A 16,365-nucleotide genomic window follows, 5' to 3' on the forward strand; every position below is an offset into this window, starting at 1 on the left:
CATTCGTGGCTCCAAAAGACAGCAGGGTGACACTGTAAAAAAGGGACAACTTTCCCTTTCATGTCCATCTGACATGTCTGCAACAGTGACAGCGGACTTATGTCAGGAATTATGTCCTGCTTTATGTGGCCAAGTCTTATTTCAACCTACCGCAGTGTCTTGTAAAAGGAAAGATTTTTTTACAGCGCCACTTACAACCACAAACTTCAATATACTTTACGACGATTATATATAGCAGACTAACAGCAAAATAGTTATGAAGTGGAGAAATAACACACAAAACCAATTTTGGTTTTCAAATAAAAATCTGAAAAGTGTGGCATGCATTTTTGTATTCAGCCCCTCCGAATGAATACGTTGTAGTTCCACCTCTTATGGTTAGGGCACAATCAGCTTTACTCACAGAGTAATCAGTCAGATTAGATAAGGAGCCCCGGAACAACAATTATTGCCGCAGACTTTGACTAGGCAATTCTAAAATATGAACATGTGTTGATAACAGCCATTTTTACCCACATTACTCCAAAGTACAATTAGTCTAGTGAAACAAAGAAAAACAATACCACTTCATTTTATTTATTTAGAGGTAAGAATAAAGAAAATTATACTATTTTTTTTCATAAAGGATATAAAAACACATCAAAAAGTATGTAGGTTAACAATAAATGACCAAAAATGACTTTAAAAAACTTTATATATAACCCTGGTGTAGAAATTATATTTTCTTTATAAATTAAAACATACCTCATTTTTATTTCGTCTTTGGCCAAAGTTACAAGAAGCCACCAGGTTTCAGACTCCTAATTTAAGTAGGTTGGTAGTTGTGCTTTTTTCTTTGCCGACGATTGATCAAATAGAGTCCATAGCTTTAGGTAATGTGTTGGAACTTAACCCTGCTTTAAGCTTCTACACAACTTCCCCTGACCAATCAGGTGTGCTCCTTGTTGTCCTCGTGATCCTGTTTATCTGCAATTGTCATCTTAGAAACCACTGAGTTGGACTTATACTGAGATAAAACTAAATACTGAATGCAGAAGCTTTTACTGAGGCTCATCAGAGGAAACGGGTCCAAAGACAACATAAAGTCACTTTTCGGATTTTTATTTGTGAAAAGAAATGGATCACCTTCTTTCTCTGCTGAATTATGTCCTGTTTTATGTGGCTCAATCACACAAAAACTCCAATAAAAATTCCAATAGCATAGGTTGCAGTTATAATATGAGAAAATGTGGAATAACAAGGCACTACATATTAAAGCAAGGTTTTCCAAAATTAGGCTTCCTGCACTTCAATGTTCTGGTAAAGTGCCAAAAAAAATGTAGACAAAAAGAAACAGAAGAACAACAACAGTTACTCTCAATGAAACTCATCGATGAGTCATCTGCGGGGCCATACCGGGGTTTGTCTCCGTCAAGCCCTCAGAGGATTCTTGTCGTCTCTTTCGAGTAGGCGGTAGCGGCAGGGATTGAGAGGGGCAGCTCATGGGTCATGTCTTAACAGGTCACTGCACTCAGTAGCATAATCCTTATCTGTGGGCTAGAGGGGTCAAAACAAGGCCAAGGTTTGAAACACCAACCGGCTCCGACGCAGTGCTTTTCTGAGTTCAGAAAAAACAAATTGCTCTTTCCTCTGCTCTCTCCTCCTGTGGTAGTTCTCCATGATCTAATCTATCAACGGAGGAAGGAGTAAGAGCTGGCAGGGGCCGCGGTATGACAGGGATATGCTCCTGACGCCTCGTACCGCCCTATCGCCCCAATCTCAACGCTCACTTCCTCCACTTGCCGTTTTGACAAGATGGGACTTGTAGCAAGGATTGCACGTTTCTGGGTGGGCACGCAGTTTATGTGAGCACACATGATGTCAAGTTGCAAAACAAAAAAAATGCCTTTGAGGATGACAGTATGTAAATTTGGAAAGAGATTTTTTCTTTGGAAATGTTTGTCATCTGTTGTTTTCAACATCGTAAGCATGTTTTGAAGCGAATTTATGAAACAATGCAAATACAGCCAGGTTAGAATTACGAGAATGCACAAGAGCTAAGCATTGGCTGACATGATTCTCATGATTCCACATAATCCACATGTTAACAAGATTCAAAATAAAAATGCATTCTACAATCTCGATGCTTAGATTTAAAGCCACCTGCCAACTTTATTTCTAAAGCTGTGACCTTTGTCAGAATAATGGGTGGCGCTCCTTTCGTTCCACAACACAAGTGTCTATTTTTTTTTCCCCAAACAGAAATATTTCCAAATTCCAATATTTTGATTCTATTGTGGATATTTGAGAAATCCTTGAATCTCCTTTGGCAGCCATTCCTAAATGCTAGTTCATACAAAGCGCTGCCTATTTCCAAAAGCTTCTCCTTGGCACTATATGCCTGGAAAATACATAACACTGCCCCTTAACAGTCATGTTTTTGGGCCGTGGGTGGAAGCCGAGCATCTGGAGAGAACTCACACATGTATGAGGAAAATATGCAAACTCAATGCAGAAACACCCCGGGCCAGGATACAAACACTGGAGCATCTGGTCATTGAAAAGGAGTTGAAATATTTTAGTGAGCAACTAAGATGGTGCGTTCAATGGACAGTAAAACCCACAGAAAAACAACAAAAAAGAAATGTAATAACAGTTTTTCCATTTTTAAATACAGTTGGAAATTTGATCATAATAATCAATAAAACTGGTGATCACTTCCTCCCGACTTCATACCTGAGTTTTTTGAGATCACAACCGACATAACTAGGTACAAAGTGAAAAACAAAGTTTTCAGATATAATAATATATAATTAAAGTATGAGCTTTTCCATTACCATTTTAAAAAATTCAGCAAAAATATGGAACGGTAATAAAATGAAACAATTTTTATGGGGATCATATTTATAAAGCCTGAAGAAAATAGGTCCAAACTTTTGATTGATACTGTGCGCGCTTTCCATAAATGCCTCACAGAACCCATCTCTGCCTGCCTCCTAATCCCTCTTTTTGCTGCTCCCAGAAAAAAAAAAAAAAGAGAGAGCTTTCCTCCACTGTGGAGCCGAGCAGTTCACTCCTAACAGCGGCATACCTGCACATCATCACACTGATACCGCTCAACAGCACTCCTGCCCTTTCACAGCCAGGAGAGTTTATCTTTTTCGACATAATGGCTTTAAACAGCCATTAGGTTTTGTTGTTTACATCTGTCTGGGCTTTTTTCTTTCTTTTTCTCCAATAGAGTGGACATGGGTGTGCTTGCATGTGTGGTGATGGTGGTGATGGTGGTTGCAGAGGGGGTTGATTGAGGGAGTTGGAGTACTGTATGGTGCTTGCTTTTAACGCCCATCTGCAGGTTTAATTCTCTGTAGTGAGGGAGGAGGGTAGAGGGGCGTAAAACCGCAGCAGGAGATAGAAATTAAAGGGAGATCAAACAGAATTAACACAAAAAAAAATTAAAGAGGGAGGGGAAAAAAGGTAAAAAGCGTGACAGAGGTATTTGAGAGCTAAAAGATAACGACCTCTACATCAGATGGCAGAAAAAAGCACCACATGCTGATTTTCACCTTTTTTAATAAGGCATCTGTCTCCTTGGCCATGCATTGAACCATGCTGTGGTAACAAAACATAAATGCAGGCCGACTGACTGCAGAGATAAAAAGCTGCTCATTTGGCTTTAGTGACGGTTTCAGGAGACACAAAAGAAGCACACGTTCTGCGGTTTACAGCCAACTCTGTGAGAGCTGACGCTTTCTGATTATGCATATGTAGTTTAAGTTTTAGATTTTCCTCACTTCAAGGGCCCTGATTCCTAACCTGTGGGATGAGTAGTACTGGTGGTACTTTGATTTCATTTCGGGGTACTCATTAGAAAGTTGGGTGTCAAAGAATTAGAAGGCAAACAAAGGTTTTTAAGTTTTATATCTAGCTAATAAAAAGACAAGTTGGGACAGATGCATGGTGACCATATTTCAAGAAACTGAAGTTGACAATAGTGAACCAAGAAACTGGATCTGAGAATGCCTTAAAACCAATTAATTCATGCTGCTAATCCATCCATTAGCAGCAAAGGCTAACAGTGGTTAGTCTTCGCTGCTAAAGGATTTGCTGCTAATCCTTTAAGGCTGTTGTAAAAGAATATTTTAAGTAATCGAGTACTGTATAGAATATTTTTACGATTATCCAAGGAATCGGATCTCTCTCATTCCTACCGTTCGCTCCAAAATCGTGACGGCACGATTCCGACACCACAAACCCTCGTAGTCCGACCATTGCACCGCAAACTTCAACAATCCTTATTTGTCCCATGACAAAACGGCACACAATTAAACACCATGCTGCTAGCACTTCACAACTACTCATAGGCGGAAGTAAGAGCGCTGCCCACCACAAATAATGATTCGAGCGGAACACGAAAGCTTCGGGGCAGATAAATTTTCCTCAAAGAATTTTAATAATCGAGGTACTGCAATCATTCGAGGAATCGTTTCAGCCCTAATATCCTTACATTTTATCAATTTAAACACTAAAGGAGTAGATACAGTAATACTTGAATGATTTAATGCAATACACACTATCAGAAGGGCAACTGAAACATTTATTTTTCCAGCTATCACTATGTTTTAAACCATAATAGATTTCGAGATCAGTGATAGCAAAAAACATCTGCCTTTCCCCAACCAAAATTTGGACTCTTTTCCATCTATTTCTCAAGGAGAACCTTTTTTGTTTGTTTTTTTGCAAAAAAAAAAACTAAATGCAAATTTGCTCCATGTGCTGAAGTGACAAGTGCGCTATCTAAGCAAAGTTAAGTTACTACAACTGACCTGTTGGAGGCAGTAATGTGCCTGAGTATTAACCCTGCTTCACACAGCAGCTTGGTGATAAAAACAACAAAAAAGAAAAAATAGAAAACATGTTTTAAAGTTCAAAATAATGAATCTTATGTTTTCCAGTCACTGCAAAGACAATTCACACGCTGGGGCCTACGTTTGCAATGAATCCAAAACAGAAATATATTAACATTGAAACTTGTCCATTATGTTACGTTGTAATTGCATATAATCCCCCTACATTATATGGCATGTTCATTGCCTTTACATTGTTCACAACTCCTTCTTCTGTCCGGCTTGGTTGAAATTCAACTGGAGAAATCAAGTTCAATGGGAGGAATTCCAGACTGAGCGTTGAAGGGAGATGAGAATTGAGCAGACAGGACAACAACGGCCAGCCTAACCTGGCTCAGCTGTCGGAGTAAAATTTTCCCTGTGGCTCTTTAAGACTGAGTTTGGCAAAGAGGGAGACAAAGATACAGTAAATAAAGATTGAAAAATAGAGAGAGACATATTAAAAATTATATTATTGTAGCACATTGCAGAGAAATAAAGAACATTTTCTATTTCCTTTTATTAGGACTGCTCTGTTGAATTTGTGCATATATTCAAGACGTATTCAAGGACTTCTTCAACAACTGTTAAATATATTTATTTGTATTAATGACTGTTACGTCTTACAGCAGTCAGTTTTTCTACAGATTGATGCTAAAAAAAGAAAGCAGTGATGAGAAAGTCTGACCTGCTGATACAGATTTTCTTTTGGTCTAATTATAGCAAAAAAAAAAAAGTTGCTAAGTTGGCAACAGTCAGTTGACTGTGACGTGCACCCGCAGAATTGACCAGCTCTGTCACGGGAGAGCAAAAGGGGGCAGTGGCTAATTTCAAGACCTTTGTGGAGGTAGATTGGATCAGTGGATAAGATAAGCTTCACATGCAAGTTTCAGTTGAACTTTGATCACCCAAAATTAAAGGAAATTGGATTCAATCAAGCTGAAAAAAATGTCATTTCTAGCACCCGCCCACATGCCTCAGGTCCAAGTTCCTGGGGGAAACACTGAGCATTCTTTGTAGGCTAAGCGAGTTTTTCCAAGGTCAATTGTGCCAAATCTAAAGGTAAAAGAGTGGAGATCTGGTATGTCAAATTCAAAGTTGCTGACTCATTGACAATGCTCACACCTCCATGAATAAATTTATATTAAATCATACAACTCAAGTTCGGCTATTTGTCATGTTACAGAAATCACAGCAAGGAGGAAACAATGAAGCAGAATTTGTGTGTTAAACGAGGAAGTGATGCTGGGCGGATTCGGCTCTTTGACGTTTCCTGCAGCACAAAGCTGTCACCATGGCAACCACAGTCTTAAGGGTAGCAGCGAGAGTATGTAAGAGAGAGAATGGCTGAGTGAGGATAAGAGACAAAATAGGAGATAACGTGTGAGAAATACAGCGAGAGGAAGAACGAGAAAAGCAAAGACAGGGGAGCAGTGAAGAGCTGGAAGTGCAATGCTGAAAGAGAGAGAGAGAGAGAGAGAGAGAGAGAGGAGAAGGAGAGAGAAGAGAGAGAGAGAGAGAGAGAGAGAGAGAGAGAGAGAGAGAGAGAGAGAGAGAGAGAGAGAGAGGAGAGAGAGAGAGAGAGAGAGAGAGAGAGAGAGAGAGAGAGAGAGAGAGAGAGAGAGAGAGAGAGAGAGAGAGAGAGAGAGAGAGAGAGAGAGAGATATCTACTAGGCTGCTGCGCTGAATCTGTCCAATAAGAGAAATGTCTATGGGTAAGCCTGTGCCAAGCTTGCTGGGAAGCACTGCAGCAGCATCTCAAAGAGAGGAGACATGACAAACATCAGTACTGGGCATGCTCCACTCTCAAGGCCGTGGAGAAAATGAGATTTCAGCCGTATGGGTTAGTTCAGTTTCCCCCCAACCCCTCCATCCCAGTCTTCCACTCACTTCACAAGCACATGACACGGCCGATCCCTTTCCAGACGTGGCCCCTCAGTGGACGTGGCTTGATTGATGCCCCTGATAAGTGATTGATGTAATCGTAAGAGGCATCTTTCCCCACTTACGGCCACAGTGACTTAGAATCTGACAGGGTTGATCGGGGCTGAGAGAACCGACAGATGAGCATAGCAACACATCAGCCAATGGGGCATGATAGTGCAACAACGGGCCGGGACCACGTCTGCCTTGAACCCACACATAAACAACACCCTGCGACCAGATGTGATCTCTGTGCCTGCAGCACTCCCACTGGCCGTCCTCCTAATTCGGTCGGTTGCAAAAGCCGAGCGGTGAATGACCCCCCGCCCACTCGTCTTTAAATTACAATTAGGAGTTTATAATGATTCCTTCTTTCTTATCGCTTTCCATCTTCTTTGTTTTTTTTTTTTGTTTTTGGCTGGTCATGCTTGCTCTGCGGGCAGACATACACTCGCCAAGACAGAGATAAAACTGTGTGGTTTTCCTTGTTTCAGGCCTGGAAGATGATTCTTATCTTTGGCATCGGTCATGGTTATGTGAGGAAGTGTCTGGTTATGTGTGTGAATTTTTGTTTGCTGTAAATGCATGGGGGAAAAAAAAAAAAAAGAGAAGTCCATATAGTGGCTCAGAAACGAATAGCGGCATTAAAAAAGTATTTATACCAATGGAACTTTTGAAAAGTGTCTCAATTTACAATCTGAAACTTCATGTATTGTATTGGGATGAAACAATGCATGTTGGTGAACTAAAAAAATATAAGTTAGGGTTTAAAATGCATGTAGCAAGTCATTTTACAACAAACTGTGGAGGAGCTGCAGAGATCCACTGTTCAGGTGATAGAATATGTTGATGGAACAACTATCACTTGTGTCCTCCATAAATTTGGTCTTTCTGAAAAAATAGATTAAAGAAAAACATTGTTGGGGAAAAAAAACACACACAAAGTCCTATTTGCAGTCTTGCTGCAAGTAATGGAGCAGATGAAAAATGTGGAGAAAGTTGCTATGTGGAGATCATGTTTATGGTGATTCGAATGAATGTAAAGGAAAGTCTGTGGAAGCTGCAACATAATTTTACTTGGGGGGGGGAAAAAAAATTAAACCATGTTTTATGTTTTAGCACTTTGCAATTATGTACAACTTTGTATTGGTCTCTAAAATAAAACTTCAATGACATGCATTCAATTTTGTGGTTGGAATGCGACACAATTTCTAAAAACATTTAGAATTGTAAATACTTCTGCAAGACACCGTAGCAGTAAAGCCAGTCGGTTATCCTTTTTTTTTTACTATTACAATTAACTGTAACACTGGGAATAACAAGCACTGAAATAACAGAGGTACTGACATGTATTTTATCTACCTAACCAGAAGAGGCCTCTAAATAGAACAATTATGGCTCACTACAACAGAACAAACATCTTTAATGACGAATGCTAAAAAACACGCTCCTCTTATATGATTATCTGCTTGATCTTCTTAAGGCTGTTTGATTGAATCTCTGTCTCCTTCTCTCTGTATTTTTCCTCCTGCTAAAAGCATTTATTTTGAGTCTGTCCCTCTGTCTGTCTCTCTGCCTGTCTCCCTCCCTTCTGTTTAAGGCAGAGATAAAGAGGTTTGTGTTACTGTGAGCAGATTGACTTGAAGATAGAGGCTGGAAAGCAGATCTCCTCCACCTCCTCATTCTGCTCTTTCTCTCCCGCTCTCACCCAGATGAATAGACAAACAGTCTCCCACATGCTCTCACAGTTTATCAAACACACACCCACATAGGACCGGGTCTTCGCACAAACACATATGTGCGCTCTCGCCAAAGAGAGGACTGTACGCACTCAATCTAAGTATCCTCCGGCTGACTAAGTATACACTGTCACACTCAGATCCAAACACGACCCCCTCAAACACGTACATACGCATGCAAACACGCAGGTGCATCCACGAGTAAATACTGTCGAGGAAGTTCAGGAGTTTCTGATGTCTTCAAAATGGACATTTTTCCACTAACTGTGAACATAAACCATTCGGCTGTGTGATGCCATGCGTCATGTACAAACGCGGCGTTTAGGACATCACATGTGAATCACAGTGTTTCCCCAGAATTGCAATTTTGTTTCCATTACGCTCAAATTTTCACACCTACTAAATAACTTTACTGCTTGTTGGTAATGCGTAGATTTGTTTTTAGAAGACTCGAACTAACCTTGACCCTCAGACATACAGCATTAGGAGTTATTTACCCCGTTAAGGTCAGAGTATGACGTGTTGCTTTTTGACATATTTTTGCCAACTTCATGTTGTAAAACAGGTTCTATCGAGGTGTTTTTCTTGGTTCGCCAGTTTGACAATAATTGGGTCCAAAACAAGGTGGTTAATCATAAATTATGATGTGAAACGTTTCACATAGACATGTTTAACCCCGTTTTGGTTGGATTGTTATTTTGTTTGTTTTGAATGAAAGTGAAATTAAAGATTTAAACAGGTTTCAAACTGTCTTCATTGAGGGTTGATTCTGTCAATTAGGTTTTCATAAAAACACAGAATTGTGAGTTTACTCAAAGGAAAACACAGGAAGGTTGTTCCTTTTATCAGCAGACCCCCCTCTTCAAAAACATACAAGCATCCGCTCTCTGCTTCACATTCTTTGCATCAAATCAAATTCCTCCAGCGCTCTGCACTTGTCCTTTATCTCCAGAATGTGCTTTTGGAGCAACACAAACATGTCAGGATGAGGACACTGTGAGGAGTTTCACACAAAGTCGAACCAGCATCTTGGCTACATCATTTGCATTTCTGCTTGCCCCTCTCACGGCTTATCAAAAGTATGCCTTATCTCTTTGTTTGTTTTTCGCCAACGTCGGCCTTTCCTGGAAAACAGGCCACTACGCATGTGTAAGCTTAGATCATGCCTCGGCCAGCATACGTCCAGATGAAGGCGGGCTCAAATTGACTGAGCCTGATAACTGGTCAAGAGTGCCAGGAGGGCCTCACACAGCGTTCTGGCCGACAGCCACAGAGCCAGAGTGGCACTTGGGTCATCTCAAAGCGACAACATGACCGCTCGGATGGACAAAGAAAAAAAAGAAAAAAAACCCAGACAAGCGGGGTAAATCCCATCGTGGCAGTGAATGACAAGCATAAGAAGGAGGTCAAAGCTTACTCAAGCTGTAATAGCTAAAGGAGGCAAACCGCTGCCATTGCTGAGCAGCTTATGGACAGAGGCACAGAATCAAATCTTTAGCTAAAAAAGTCTATCATTAATGATATTTACCTTCAGAAGCCTTGCATGAAAAAAGACAGTAATACAAAACATGAAGATCAGGATGAATTGATCAAGTGTGGAAATATAGGCTGAAGCCTATATTTCTCATCGAACTGGAGTCTATCTGCTTCCTCGTTATTGTCTGAAGTGGTTCTTTCATGAATGTTACAATATAGAGAGTTAAAATATTGTTGTCGCAAACAGATTTAAGTTTAAAGTAATATTTTGTTTTAGTTCTATCTTTCTTCTTAGTAATACTAAAGTTTTGGAGTGGCCCAACAAGAGTCTCGACTGATTCTCATGGAGAATCTGAAGCAAAACATCAGGCTGATGTCAAGGAGGCCTTCCCACCTCAGAGACTTGGAGCACAGCGTGAAAGATAAATTGTCAACTTAGAAATGGAAACCCTTTCTTGTGACTTGAGATCATCCTAGCACATAGATACTGTCTGGAAAAGCCCAGCAGAGAATATAATTCCTGCAGCAACTGAAGAAATAAAATCCATTACAGGATCTTTTACCCTGGTACTATTTAGTCTGTCCTGTGTTCGTCCATCACAGTGTGGTTTCATTCAGCCAAAAAACAAGACAGGGCCAAACTGCAACAAACAATCAGATCTACAGAGAGGATCCTCAGAGGTGACCTTCTATCTATATAGTTTAGGTCTGGATGTACAGGTGTAGCATGAGGAAAGGGGCAGCTTACATCTCCACATACCCCACACATGCTGGACACAAATTGTTTGGCCTTTTACCTTCAGGTCAGCACTATGGAGCAATATTTGCAAAAGTCACAGAGACAGTTTGTTCTGTCAGGTTCTCTCTGATGAACACAATCTCAACACATCTTAGAGGAAGAGTTGTCAACTACTCCAATGTGAAACAAAATAAGCATATTTTGTGTTACCACAACTTTTCTTTAGAAAAAAGCCCCATAATGTGTGAGCATACACATACATGTACATATCCTTCCTTTTATTCTATGCCTGCTAAAATTTATGGGGGGTTTTGCTGTGAGCGTGTGAAACCAAAGATAAATTCCTTGTTTGTGCACACAGTTCTGGCCAATGAAAGCAAATTCTGGTCCTGATTCTGATAAGTAATTTATAACATATTTAATGAATTACAATTTGCATTCCAACAAGGCTCGTTTGTCAGATTAAAAGTACTTTTTGACAATGATAACCTTTAAGCTGGTATTAACATTCCTTTCCATGAAGACCACATTTCTGTGTAAAAAGTACGTTTTTCATTGGTCTGATGTAATAGCCTAATCTTAAAATGTTGTGTTTTCATTTGTTGCAAGTAGAATTCACGATAAACTGCAGTATATGAACTTGGCAAACCTGAACTATTCTGCATTTATATATTCTTTAAAAGACACATTGTCATTTAAGATGACCGTTTTATGGTTTCTTGAGATGGATACATTGACATAACCTCTATAAACAATAATAAGAATGATTACCAGCATCCTAAATAAGATACAAGTGGTTTGCATAAATTATGAGAACATCACTAAAGTTAACATTGGCTTTGAACCTTCCTATTAAGAACTAAAATGGGAAGGAATGTCAAGATGTTTTACATTGAGCAGAAATTGTTTAAAACGCAGTTTTTTCACTTGTCAAACATATACTGTATTTGTGAAAACAAAAAATGTAGACTGTTGGTTTTCTCCAAAAATATTGCCTAAATTTTGTTCTGATAAATCCAATATTATATATCCTATTCTCTTGTGAGCTGGATGTAACATTGCACTCATAGTAAGTGGTGACAGAAAGATGAGCTGTGTCTTTTTTTAAAGGTACATTTTTGCGTTTTTGTATTGCTGGCTAACCCTTGAATTAGCCAGCAATACAGCCAAGTATTGGTTACTTGGCTTGTAGCCATTGGAAGCTAGGTTTGTGAGCCTAATATCAGGGAGACGGCAAGGGAATACAATAAAACATGCTTAGACAGTCCATACACTTCCGAGCAGATGGGATGGAGGAAAAGCAGAAAAGGGCTTACGGAGGAGACTCTGCAGGGACTTTCTGCAACTGTGATCTTACAGACTTTTTACCAGACTTCTTTGAGGAATGTTGCTTTTTTCATCCTGAGTAAAACAACCCCACAGTCGAGGAGTATCGATATCACAGGGGAGATATATCCCCCTTTTGTCTACATTGCTGCAGTGAGGTGATGGTTAGCGTGCTGGTCGGTGGGCCAGCTGGGACACATCTGAGTTCACCCCATGCACACACACGCACACTAAAGCCTGCTCTATGCTGCTCGCTATCTTTCAACAACAAGCTGAGCAAGGACCAGACGGAAAGAGGTCCTATTTGTGCAGGAAGATAAATACACTTCTGCACCCAGTCCTGTCCGATCCAGATTAGAGCAACACAAGAATGAGCAAAGCAGCAGCAGCACCGGTGGAAGGTCAGGAGCGAGCACTGGTAAAAAGGACAGGGAAGCTGCTAAAACACACACTTCCACAATGCATTACACATGCAGGAACATTTGCAAGAAACATACAGTCGGTCCCATTACTTTGGCAGGTTTTATGCTAATCAAAGGGATGAATTTGCAACAAAATATAATTTTGACTTTAATTTACTTATTATTTAACTATTCAAATGAGACATTTTCCTTTTCATGTGAATACATCCTTTTGGAAGGTTTACCATCCATTTCCTTTCCTCCTAAAGTTATTATCACATGGAAAAGTGTCAAAATTAATATGAATAACCATACAGTTGTGGAAACTAGGACTGGATGTATTGGCCTAAAGATCTATACTTTCAATACCAAAGTAAGGATTGGAATCAGATTGATATCAGCGTGAGGAGAATGATATTTGTGTTTGCAGTTTCTCTTCCATATGTCCACCAAATTACTCAAATCTGCTGAAGTTCATGCCAGTCACATATGCAAGAATGAAAATGCCAAATATCACTTGCTTCCATTTTCAATATGAGAGCAGGATTTCATGCCTTTGTAATGTTTGCAAATATTAATATGGCTCAATATGATAAGGCCATGTGTTCACTACAACACAGAAACAATTGTGTGTAGTAGTAAAAGGTAAAAGGGGAATTATTTAATTTATTTTCTGTTACATTGCATTATATTGCAGTTGGATCTTTGCCATGTATTTTACCATAATCAGAATTAACTAACTGAAGTCAAGTCGCCAAATTATGTAATGATGAGGATATTTCAAGAAAAAAAATCATTGGTATGGGATTCCAGAATTGGAATCAGCTTGCCCTGTATTTTGACACAGAAATTCTCAGTATCACAAGCATAAAAATAACACACCAGCTCCAGTCAGTGCGGTTGCTGAAACTGTGTTCAATACAGTGCCTTGAAAATTTATTTATGGGCCTTGAACATATTTTATCATGTTACTACCACCACAAACCTCAATGTACGTTTTTCAGGTTTTATTTGATACGACAACACAAACTAGTGTATGATTATAATGTGGAAGGGAAAAAATGTGTGGTTTTGAAATGTTTTGACACAAATAAAGATCCTTTGGTTGCATGCATTGTAGGACCACAATTCGCTGCAGTTAGAGCTAATTTTAGGTTTGTCAACACCAGCTTTGAACATCAAGAGAAAAAAAAATTGAGGATATTTCTTTGCAAAATAGCTAAAATAAAAGAGCTCAGTCAGATCAGATGGAGAATGTCTTTGAACAGCAATTTTATGTTGCCACAGGTCCTTTATTGAAAACAAGCTTCATCTCTTACCACATTATGTACAGTATAATCCAAATGCAAATCTAATTTATTTATAAAGTACATTTAAAGGACAGAAGTTTGTCCAAAGTGCTGTACAAAAACGAGACAACCGAGACATGGAATAAAAATCAAGACATAAAAAAAACCATTTAAAACGAATATAAAGCACACACTTGAAATTTTAAAAAAGACAATGAAAATAGACAAAATGATATTTGAACCTCTGTCTCAACAGGTTTTCTTCCTGGACTGCCTATTATTGAGCTCCATTCATCTTCCAAACAACTCTGCCATATTTCCTTTCCCTGATAAAGAAAAACATTCCCACAGCATGATGCTACCACCACCATGACCACTTCCTTGTCATGATTAATCCCCACTTTGTATTAGCTTATCACTAAAATTCCAAAAAAAAAAATTTAATCCATGGCTGTAATGCGATATTTTTCATGAAAACTAACATTTCAGGGGTTGTAAATACTCTTTTGAGGCACTTTGTATGGAAGGCTATATGGTGAACCTACATATGTCAAAATGTCCAATTCGTGTAGCTAATACTAAGGAATGTCTGTGTTCAGTTGTTGACATTTTATTTCACTGTGAGTCAGCAGTGTCATAATATTCTAACAGCTCCTCCTCTCTCTTTCATTTAATAAGACCACAGAATTAGGCAATTCATCTCCGCTCTGCCGCGATGGCGTGTTATCACGAGCTCTGTTGAAATAAGCCTCAAATCTCCAAGCAGGAGACCCCCGCAGAGGGAAACATGGTTTTTCTGCTGGTCCACTTCCAAACATTGCTAACAAGCCATTCCATTCTGTGTAAAGTCTTTTCATGTTAAGACACACATCAATCCACACCTACAACATACCTGAGGAAACAAACCTTCTCTCAGGATATGCACTGAGTGTGTGTGGGGCAAACGTGGCCGGACACGTTCCCTGAACACACCGGGAGGCGCCCGGCAGGAGTGCCAGCAGCCCCTCTTTTCAACACTTCGGCACGGCGCACACAAGCACAGTTGCCCTTTCCATGGTCCTTTTGTTCCCCGTCGTTTTGTGGGGAGTTCCTGTCATGGACACAGTCAGCTTTCTTTGGACATTTATTACTGGCAAACACCAGGATGAACTCACTTCAGTGATCCCTGATATTTCATAAAGATTATGTGAGAGCAATCACATTTTAAAATCACTAAACAAAAGGAGGCACTTCTCTCCAACTAGGCTCTTCTGTCGCAACTAAGGAGCAATGCAAGCACTGTAATTGTACTGCTAAGGTAAGTGCATTTTACTAGGATTGTATGTGATAAACCAACAGAAAGTGATAGGAAAATTTAGCATGGTTTCGGAAGAAAAATAATTCAAATCCAAGAGGTTACATTTGTGTTCGACCCTCCTAAAGTCAGATACCCTAAAAACAATTCCATATACATGCAAACCTTCCACTTCAGATCTACTATTTCAAAGTTTGCAGAGTTGATATCTACAACTTATATGTTTACAAAATGTAATTTGAATGTCTAAGTTGTGTAGATCTACAATAATTCAAAGTCTGTGTGCATAAAGAGCCTGGCTAAAGTATTTACACTCACTGAGCCACAAACTTTTAGGTGTGTTTTATAAATTTCTCGTGAAAGAGCAACACAATTCAGTACATAGTAAGTGTAAAGGAAAGATTTGTTGCACCGGATTTTATTTTGGAGCACTAGGTTTGCGGGGATGAATATAAATGCATGCTACAACTTTTTTTATTATTATTATTGGTAATGAAAAAATAAGAATGCTTTGCCTTCACTATTTCATTATTCATTACATTGTGTTGTTTTATCCCCTAAAATACCAATGAAATACATTGAAATTAACTGTAATGCACAATTACTCTAAAGGCACTTTTCACTGTTCGTGTGGTAAATTAAAAAAAAATTTAAAATAAACAACTTTCATGTTTACTCTTTTTTTCTATTAAATAAATTCTCAGGATAATTTACTGAAGTTGGTGTCTGAATGCCAAAATCTTGAAAAACTTCCAAGAAGTGAGTATTTTTGAAACAAAGCACATTGCAGTGTTTCTTTGATATTTCATGAAGACTGTGCAAAATCTATCAGAAGAAAAGTCCCTTTTTTCACTCATGAAACAAAAGAATGTGCATTAAGGAAACTAGCCATCTTACAACCAAATGATGAAGCAGAATATGCAAGCAGCACATTGCAGTTATTTTGTGGTGGTAGTTTGTTAATTTTTGCAAGGCACTGTTTGCTTGCAAATTCAGAAATTTTGCAGATCGACTTCATAGAAATTCAAGTTCCTCACGTCAATGAAGAAGTTCCAGAAAGTCACCCGAGTCAGAGCTTGAAACAGAACTGAATTTGACCATTTCTGCAAGTCTGCGTAGACAGAAAACTAAACTTTAGTGCATTTCAAGAATGGATTAACTGGTATTCATATGCATGTAGCATGCTGCAGTTATTGTTCAGTGCTCAGGGTGATCTATTTAACATGACATGACCCTGTAGATGGAAAGAAAGCCTGGGTGTCTCAGCCTTTAAGTCAGTGATGTCACAAAGCAGGTTTATCTCAACAGATAAG

At 39.2% G+C, this 16,365-nt stretch overlaps 1 protein-coding gene across 7 annotated transcripts in view; it reads right to left on the bottom strand.

Annotated features, from left to right (window-relative positions):
• The window catches only part of LOC102218549 (pro-neuregulin-2, membrane-bound isoform-like), a 124,645-nt gene that overhangs the window by 54,481 nt on the left and 53,799 nt on the right, over positions 1–16,365 (bottom strand). The gene's annotated exons all lie outside the window — the stretch shown is intronic.

The sequence above is a fragment of the Xiphophorus maculatus genome, chromosome 11, assembly GCF_002775205.1.
Source record: "Xiphophorus maculatus strain JP 163 A chromosome 11, X_maculatus-5.0-male, whole genome shotgun sequence".
Lineage (NCBI taxonomy): Eukaryota > Metazoa > Chordata > Actinopteri > Cyprinodontiformes > Poeciliidae > Xiphophorus > Xiphophorus maculatus.